We start from the raw sequence: 9,378 nt of genomic DNA, 5'->3' as shown, positions 1-9,378 counted from the left end.
TCTACGGGAAGAGAGGATGCCTGCTGCCCTCCAGTCATCTGCACTGTGACTCTTGCCAATTCTAGTACATACAGTGCTGAATCTTATTTTCATTGAATATGGATGATATAGCAACCACGCTTTCCTGGACCTTGGCTGGGAGAGCAAGTGAGTTGGCTGCAGCTCAATCCAGTTGAGAGAGCAGTGTCCCCAGCCTACCAATACTGACTCTAAAACTGTACTAGCTCACAACGGATCACAGATGTGAACTGGGTTACTAAGTGAGCAATTTTTTTTAACCACCCTAGGGGGGAAATCCCCCTGATTATCTGTCTGCTTCTAACCCATTTCCTCATGTACAGCAGCCCATGATGGCTGCTCCGGAAGATGGGTAGAGCTGTCTCTCAGCAGCCCGCTGCCATTCTCACAACAAAATAGGAGATGACAACATAAAATGTCCAGAGACTCGGAGCTCTTCCCTTGCTCCTCTTTCTTCTTCCTTGCAACCCATGGTTTAGGAAAAGGGCAGAGGGGTGAAGAATCCCTGAAGCAGCTCTTTCCTCCTCCTGGAAAAAGGAGAAAGGGACCCTACTGCTGCTGCTTTCCAGGCCAGAGGACAGTGGGTGAAGAACCCAGGAGCAAAGGATGTGGGGACTGGTGTGGATTGAATTGACAAAGCAGTGATAATAGACCTAGTCTTTTTCAAACCACTTTAAACAGTGGTTGGCGGAAGAATCTAGCTAGCAGGAGCAGAGCTATCTCCATTCAGTGAGCTGCGCAAGTACAGAATCCCCTGGATTTCTGATTGACCCTAGCAGCCAGATGAGAGCATGTGTCTAGCATGCCATTTATATATGTTTCTTTGAAGGGTGGGGGGGCTTTGCACAGTTACTCAGGCCCTTGTGATAAACTAATCGATTATTGTAATAGGGGTCTATATGGGGCTCAGGCATTGAGCTAAAGCAAAGCAGAGGCTTTTTTAGTGGGACAACTATAAGGTACAACTTCAAGCCAATGTGCCAGGGACTGCACTGCATTCCTGTTGAAACCCGGTTACACCCAAAGGCATGCCTATTCTCAATTGGATGGGATGAGTAAGCAGGAGGGGGTGCTGTGAAATTCTGGCATCCCTCTCAAGCAGATCCCTCTTTCCTCTATAGAGTTAGCCCAAGCCCAAAGTTCTTAACTCTATACAATTTATTGAGTTCTAATGTACATAATCATAAAACTAAGTATCATATACATATATTTACACAGTGAATATTAACCAATAACCAAGGTCAAACCCTAGATAACACTGTTTACCCATCACAATAAAACAATTTCAGCAGCATCAACACAATACAACATCACAATACAACATTTCAGTTACAAACAGGAACAATCTTAATAACACCTACTCCTTAATATAGTCCCTGACCCATGGCAAGAGATAGTCCTCCTTCCATTGGGGTCTCTTGGGGGATGTCCAGGAAGCACCAAGGGCCCCTCCCCTTAGGGCCTTGACTAGGCGGGGGGAATGCTCACCCAGCCCCTTCTCTGGGTTTGCCACCTCAAACATCTTTCTCCTGTGGGACCCAAGGGCCCAATAACTCATGCTTCATCAGGTGGCAGCAGTCAGGGTGCAGCTTGATGGGGTCTCCTCTGCTGCAGCATCTCTCCAGGCCTCTCCTGTGCCGCTGAGCTCCTCCCCACCCTGTGCCCCGCTTTGGGCACTGGGGGCTCGGCTCCTTTCAGCTGCTGCACCACTGCTGCTGGCTCCTGGGTGCTGGGCCTCACACTGCAGCACTACTATTTCCCTGTGCCCTGGCTTGGCACTGAGGGCTCTTTTAGCACAGGCCAGGCCCTTCAGGCTCCAGCCATCCATCCTCACGCTGGATGGCTAACCCAAGCAGCCTTCATTGCTCCCAGGCTCCCAGGCCCATACACTGTCCTGTGCACTGTGGGACCTGGCCGCTTGCTGGGAGATGGGACCTTAGACACCTCACTGCAGCCCCAAGGCCCTTGCCCCATGCGCTGCCCCATGCACTGTGTAGACTGCTGGCCCTGCCAGGGTTGCAGGCTCGAGCTGCCACTTGCGGCTCCCGAAGCCTGGGCTCCATGCACGGAACCGCGCACTGTGATGGGCCTGAGCAGTCTCACACCGCTCTCAGGGCCAGGTCTCCGCACGCCATCCCTGTGTGTCAACAGCCTGAGCAGTCTCACACTGCTCTCAGGGCCAGGTCTCTGCACGCCATCCCTGTGTGTCAACAGCCCAAGCGGTCTCACACCGCTTCCAATCCTGCTCCTTCAGTGGCAGCTTCAGGAGCCTTGGGCCTATTGCCAGTTGGGGAAGAGCTCCCCAGATTTTCTTGGCTCCTCTCTTCTTGAGTCCCTCGCGGCATCTGTCCTTCTGCTGGGCACGCAGCTCCTTTTATACACTCCAGGGCTCCGCCCCTGAAGTCTTCTGGACCCGAGTGTTGCAGTCTTCAGTCAGGTCCAGGGGAGCTCTTCTCCCCTTCCCCTCAGGAAAGGGGTGTGACTTTTTCTCTTGCTGCCTCCTGATTGGTGGATGGGCTCCACCAATCAAAACAGCAGGATCTCAAGCCTGGGATTCAACCCAAGCTCTGAAAGGTGAGTCTGCTGCACTATTCAGCCCACAGTGTAAATAACAATACAGCTGATGTTAAAGCCTGCACACTTCGGTTAGTAGACCCACTTCTTTCCTTGCCCTCTCTTGAGATAAGTCTCTGTGTTTGTCATAAAAGTCCCTAGAACTGATTCTAGTGGCAGGGTAGTTTTTGCTGCGAGTCATGGACTCTGAAACTCTCCTCCCCCATCTGTCTGACACAGCCTTCAGGCCAATCTGTTTTTCTAGGGTTTTCACTGTGAGGGTGAGAGAGAACAATATTTTTGTTTAATGAGTAATTAATTCTGTGGTCAGTCAATATTTGGTAATCAGGAGTTTTAGTTTTAATTTAATAAATTAATGTAGTTCACGCACCTTGTAAAATTTGTGGTGGGCTCAATTTTAGGGTGAAAAAAGCATGCATGTTATTATGATTTTAATCTAGAAAATAAGTAATTCAGGACTGACCAGCTAAAACTGACCCAGCACTACATCCAAAAGAAGACATAGGCAGGTCAGGTGCTGCAGTGCCTAAATGTCATGCCCCAGCGCAGAATCTAAAATCCAGAGTGAGTTGCCCAGGATCCTGTCCAGTGCATAGGGAGATTTGGGTGCCTTAGGGTGAGTCTGTCACCCCCTAATTGCCAGTCACCAGGATTGGTGCCCCACTTGCCTTACCTTAGTTATACGACTGCCCTAACAGAGAAAAGTGTTGGGTTTTGGTGTCTCCTATTTTTATTTTATACCAAATTATTGTTTAAAGCATCAGTGGTGGCAGAAGGAGTTAAAACCCAACCTCTTTTCCCCTCCTGCCTGAAATCCAGCTCACATTTACATCAAAGTTCTGTTTCTAGACCTCACACCTACAAAAAAAAAAGGCTGGAAAAGTGTTCAGATGGCCCCAAAAGTCACGCAAGTATCCACATCTTAGTCTTTTATTTTATTATTTTTTTAATTTTATCATTTCAGAAACTCTCATGATTTTGTGGGAAGGGGGGTGTTAAATCAGACTAATGACCTTTGAAAGCTTTGTGTTGGCAGTGCTGGTTGTATAAATGTTTCCCTGATTGTAAACGAAATGAGATGAAAAATATGTGGTTCTAAGTCTCTGAGCATTTAATCCAAAATGGATTAGGCAAAATGAGCACACCCATCCCTGTTCTTTATCAGCAAAGTCTTCTGTGGGTTGTTAATCGTGCTTTCTCAGAGAAGGCTACTGCTGACATGAAATTGCTTGATGGCAACGTTTTACATATTTCCTTTCATTTGCTGAGTTCCATTTTTTTTTTTTTAGCCAGTAACAGAAATGCAAAATATTAAGGTATAAATCGAACACATGGTCTACACTGGACACATTTAGTGTAGACTTCAATGAGAGTTGCATGATCACAGCACCTTGCAGTACTAAGCCTTTTATGGTTATGGTTCATAAATACCAAACCAATATAAAGAATGTTCAGGAAAGAAAAGTTTTCTCCTTGGAAATTTTTTTTTGATGTTTAAGCTCAGAACATATCTATTCAGCAATGGGCTGTAATATTAGCATTGGGTGAGTAGAGAGAGCTTTAGGAAACTATTTAGAATTGACTTCATTTTGGACACGTTGCAGTAGCAGTTCAATGCCAGGTGGGGTGATGGGTTGTAGTCGAGACAAAAATAAAGAACCTCATTAATAAAGCCACATGTCTTGTAAGCACAGGCCACTGACTTAGAGGCTTAGACCTAGGAGACTGCTTTGAATAAATCTTCAATTTCTGAAAACTGCAGAATTAGGCTGAACAGACTATTTAGTGCATTTGTGTTAAATTTGACTTTCAGTCAATGTTTCATGTTTCAATTTTTCATTTAAAAATGGAAACTTCATGTGTAAATTTAGTCCAACTGAATTTTTAAAAATACAAGAGAAAAAAATAAAACCAAGTTTTTGGGGTTTTTTCCCCCCCAATTTGTTTTACCAGGACACTGGAGAAAAAATAATAAATTTTGAATTGACCTGCAACATTTTTATTTTTGATATTTGGATTGTCCAGTTTGGCAGTTTATTCTCACAGTTGTAGCATTGCCCCATGCAGGATGTTTTAGCCAAGAAGGGAACTCAGTGTGTCTTGAATAGAAACGATCTACAGAATCACAGAATTCAAGAAGTGTCTGTTGCATCCTTTTTAAGAGGACACAACTCTCCTAGCAAATTCAGATATCCCATTTCCTCCTCTAAGTTAGCTGTCTTTTTAGGTAGCTAGAGTTTCTGGGGACAAAAATGGAAGGAATCTCAGGAGAGCACTCTTGTAATTGTGCTGTCCTTTTGGTGGGGTGGGGGGGAAAGGCTCTTTGCACTGATGCTCAGAAGGATAGTGGGTACAACAGCAAGTTCCCATTATGTTCTGGAAACTGTTAAAGACAAAGATTTCACAGTGACTGTGATGATATTAAAAAGATGCCTAGATCAACGAAGTACAAATTTTATGTGGAGATAGATTAGCAGAAAATGGAAAGAGCCTTATGGAACACAGTGTTGATGTCTCAAAGTCCTGAATTAATGATTTTGGTCTTGAGAATATTTTCTCTGGTTGACATATTTAACTCTTCCTAGTTAAATGCCAGGATTCCGGTAGCTTATTTTTCTAAATATTCAAATTTAGATTAACCAAAGAGAGAGAACCTAGTTGAGTCGGACTGGATCAGTCCTAGGAAGGGAAGCTCCCAAGGAACATGCCCATCAGTTTGTGCGGGAAGGCAGGTTAATGATTCAGAAGATGACACTCTTCCTTTTAGAGCAGGTATTGAACAAAATGCCCCAGTACGTCATTAGGAAGCACATTGTTACTAGGGCTAGGTACAGACATTCAAAAAGCCCCAGGCGGAATTGATCTAAGTTATGTGGTTTTCTTAGGTGAGTAGTGAACAGAACACACATTTGCTCTTTGGTGGAAGATGGGGGGAATCTTAAACTGGGTTTTGCCCTTTTTAAACCAGTCCACGTGCTGGATGTGGTCTATTATGGGGATAGGCTGGTTTCCAATTATGCCAGTTAACGTGTAATGTCTGTACCTGGCCTAGGTGGCTCTTTGGGATGAAAGTAAAACAGCTCTGGACTGCTGGTGATCATCACAATAATAAGGCTTGATCCTCAGCAGGAAAACAGATAGCAATTCTGCTGAAATCAGTTGGCCTCTGCTGATTTTTAGACAAACTGAGGATGTAGCTCATGCCTCCTGTGTCTTTATCATGAGAATAAAGGTACTAGGCTTGACACGCTGGCCTAATTCCAAGGCAGATAATTGCAGTCTATTCTGCCTACCTAACCCTGTTTTAGTTTCAGCTGGATATGCCATTCTTCCCTTTCTACCCTAACCTATTGATTAGTGTTTCCGTACACTATTAAATGGCTAATCCATTTCACTCCAGATGTGGCTGTATTCTAATGCTGAATGAAAAGACGTCTGCCTTTAGTTCACAAATCAGCTGATTATGCTTATAAAGCACTTTGAAGTGCTTTGGGTTGAAAGACATTACACAAATATAAGATAATGTTATTTATAGATTTCAGTTTACGTAAAATGATATTCAATTTCTGCTTGTGGGACTTCTGTTGTCAAAGACAGATCAAAATTAATTTTTCCTTTTTACTATTTTTTTCCAAGCACTTTCCCTCTGCTCAAGACAAAGATCCAAGGAATGTTCCATTAACTTCCCCATGTCATTCCACTCGCAAAGAAGACCGATTGACTTCAATTTTCTGAATTGCTGCTTTTGAGGTGAGCTTGTCACTGTAGCCCATGCAGTGCTGTAAGACCTTACTGTTGTTAGGTTACCAGAACCCAGGAAAAAAATATAGGTTTTCAGCTTACTTTTTAAAAAGAAAGCAGTCCTCTGGGCATATTTTCCCTGCATTCAATTATGTCCACAGCTATCTGTATGTGTCAAGGGCACTAGATACCTGTGCTCCTGCAAAGAAGGAAGTCTGTCATCTCCATGTGAACAGCCATGCATCCACAGACTTGAAGCCCCTTTTAAAAGGTTACTCTTTATTCTAAAAAGGTTGTATTTGTCCTTTTAAAACATTGCATTCAAAGCATCCAGATCTAATTTCTAGAGACCGTGATGAATCAGATTGCTCTGATGTCTGATGAAACGCATGCTAACAGGTGTTAGGAACATTAGTTTAAGAGGTTTGGTACCTTGTACAGGTTATTCTGTATAGTTCATCTGCTGTCTCTGTCGTGTCAGTATCTAGCATGAAATTCCACACATGCCTCTTATTTAAGAAAGAACACAAGACTATGTTATCTTATTCCTCTGGAATTTTCCACAGTTATTTAGCATGTTAGTTTAAGCATAATTGGTGTGAGGACTCTTGAAATTTATATCTCAGAAGTTCTTATTTATATCGGGCTTAGAGTAGTTCATTTCAGTTGAGGTAAACGTGAAGCATTAGATTGCAAACGTACCTAATCCATCTCTCCTCCCCCATGACTAGAAATCCTGTGGTTAAAATAACACAGCCTCTATTCAGAGCACAAACTTAGAGCCGCTAGCTGAAGCAGACTTGGGATTTACAGAACTCTCAGCAGATGAGCCTGGTAGGGTGTTTTGGTTTTTTTTTTATCCTATTTCTGATCCACAAGAGGAAGCTACGATCTCTCCAATTTACATTCAAGGTAAAGATTTCTTGCAATCTATATCTGTGAAAATGTTGTTGTAAAAATGTTGTTACCAAGGCTTCTTGCTATCTTAGTAAATGACTTCACAATCTTTAACTGTTAATATGGTTTTGTGGCAATTTCCCTACAAGGGTGAAATGATGATCTTGCACAGGAGGAAAGCAGCAGCGATTTTTCTGTCACATGTTAAAGAGGCTGAATATTTAGAGAGTAGATGACATAGGGGTTTTGTGCAGTAATAAAACTGGCTTTTATTGTGGCAAGTCTGACTAAACCTAAACTAGGACCCTGATTTTGTTGTGTTAAATATTAAGTGCAGTCACTCTCAGGCTTGTCTGATCAGTGTAACCTCCATGCAAACAGCTGAATCTGCATATTGTAACATCACACTGTTTCCGGAGTATATTAGTGCTATTACAATATCAGAGCTATGCGTATTGGAGTATTTTGATGCAACATTACTAGCTAATTATGTGCCTCTATCTGCTGTGTTGCAGACAAGGACACAGTGCATTTAGTAAAGGAACATCTCTTTCTTGAAAACCTATTTTATTATGAAATGCAGAGATGAAATATAATGTTCCAAGGACTGTTTGAAGAAGTGCATTCACAGTATTGAAATGTATGAAGTCCACCTGGCCCTACCCCTCTGCAGCTCCCCCATACTGTAGACCATGAAGGATGGATCCTTGGTCTGAAATCAGTGGCTGCACCATCTGAGAACATGGTAAATGTCCATTACTTTGCTAACCCCCCACCCTTTTTTTTAATATTGCCTTCCTAATCCCCATGCACTTCAGTGGCTATTCTCCCTAATAGTATATGCACCAGACAAATGTTGCTACAGGTGGCGTTTGGAGTCCTCCAGCCCATTCACGAGAATGTCCCACTTCAAACTCAGAGGCTGGCTTGCTCCAATTCTCTCCTCTTCCCAGTTTGATAATACTAAGCTCTTGCAGTGCATCAGCCTATGTATGTTGTTCACAGTGGCCCTCATCTGCCTTGCCCCTCCAACTCCCACCAACCCAATTCTTTTGAACTCCATTGGCTTTATGGAGAGTGACCAGATCCTGATGGCAAAGTCAGGTCTCATCCCACAATTCTTCAACCCCCGCTAAAAAGCTGCTGGGATAGCAAAGGTATGCATGTTGCTAAAACTGACAGCACTTCTGTCTTGTAAAGAGAAGTGCCATTTTATCACTTGGTCCTGCTGCTCGCTTTGTTGCGTGGGAAAACAGAGAACTATAATGAATACAAATGCACAGTTTTTAGTGATCACCATGAACAGTAAACCATACTAAAGCAGCAGCTTGGAAGAGAGTGTATATGCTCAGAACAAAGAAATGTGGTTGGGCAGCGACTATAACATTTCTATATAGAAAGTCGAGCTGATGTCATTTTAGCTTCACAGGCTAGTGCCAAGAATTCTAAGTTCCATATCAAGATTCATTGAAAAACCCCCACATACTCACAATTTGTTCATGTGGAAAAATGAACGTTTATGGAAAATATGTATGGGATCTGCCAGACGAGCGTGTGTTGCTTTATTTTTTTTAATTAATTTTGAATACATTTGTTCAGAGAGCTATTCTGTGTTATTGTCAGCTGCCTTTACCCAAGAAAGAAGCAGCTCAAATGTGAGTATTATGGAGGGATGACTGTTTCAGGAAAACAGAATGTTATATAGGCAGAGATGGAGGGGTAGGAAGAACTGTCAAGGGCACAAAAGGCTCATTCTTGCCACTGAATTAGTTTTCTGCCAGTGACATCCAGACATTGATAAGATGCAGATGAATGGAATAGCATCACAAGCTTCTATCTTTCTACTACTTGAATGATGCTATAGGCGGGGCTGGTAACCCTGCCTGTTAAGGTTGCCCAACACTTCCCACTCTCTAAGACCCTGTTTTCAGTTGCTTATAATTTAGCCAGTCTAACTGCTTAAGCTGATTATTTTCCCATGTGCTTTCCTCTTCAGTTTTTATTGCAGCTTTCTCTGAAGGATAGAAAGGCTTATCCCAATTAGCCATATATAGTCCAAGTAATTCCAGTACAACTCTAGTGTGACAAGGCGGGGCCTGATGCTTCTTTCTTGCTGATACAAATTCTGATGTCAGCAAGAATTACCCC

At 43.0% G+C, this 9,378-nt stretch overlaps 1 protein-coding gene across 1 annotated transcript in view; it reads left to right on the top strand.

Moving 5' to 3' along the window:
- Nucleotides 1-6,947: 6,947 nt before the first annotated feature.
- The window catches only part of KIAA1462 (KIAA1462 ortholog), a 151,576-nt gene continuing 149,145 nt past the window's right edge, over nucleotides 6,948-9,378 (top strand). Inside the window, exon 1 of the mRNA XM_019508221.1 lies at nucleotides 6,948-7,245. The gene's annotated coding sequence lies outside the window, so the exon portion shown is untranslated. The remainder of the gene's footprint in view (nucleotides 7,246-9,378) is intronic.

Source organism: Gavialis gangeticus, unplaced genomic scaffold, assembly GCF_001723915.1.
Source record: "Gavialis gangeticus isolate Ggan-Ray unplaced genomic scaffold, GavGan_comp1, whole genome shotgun sequence".
Lineage (NCBI taxonomy): Eukaryota > Metazoa > Chordata > Crocodylia > Gavialidae > Gavialis > Gavialis gangeticus.
The sequence above is the reverse complement of the archived record's forward strand: the minus strand, read 5'-3'. Positions and strand labels throughout refer to the sequence as shown.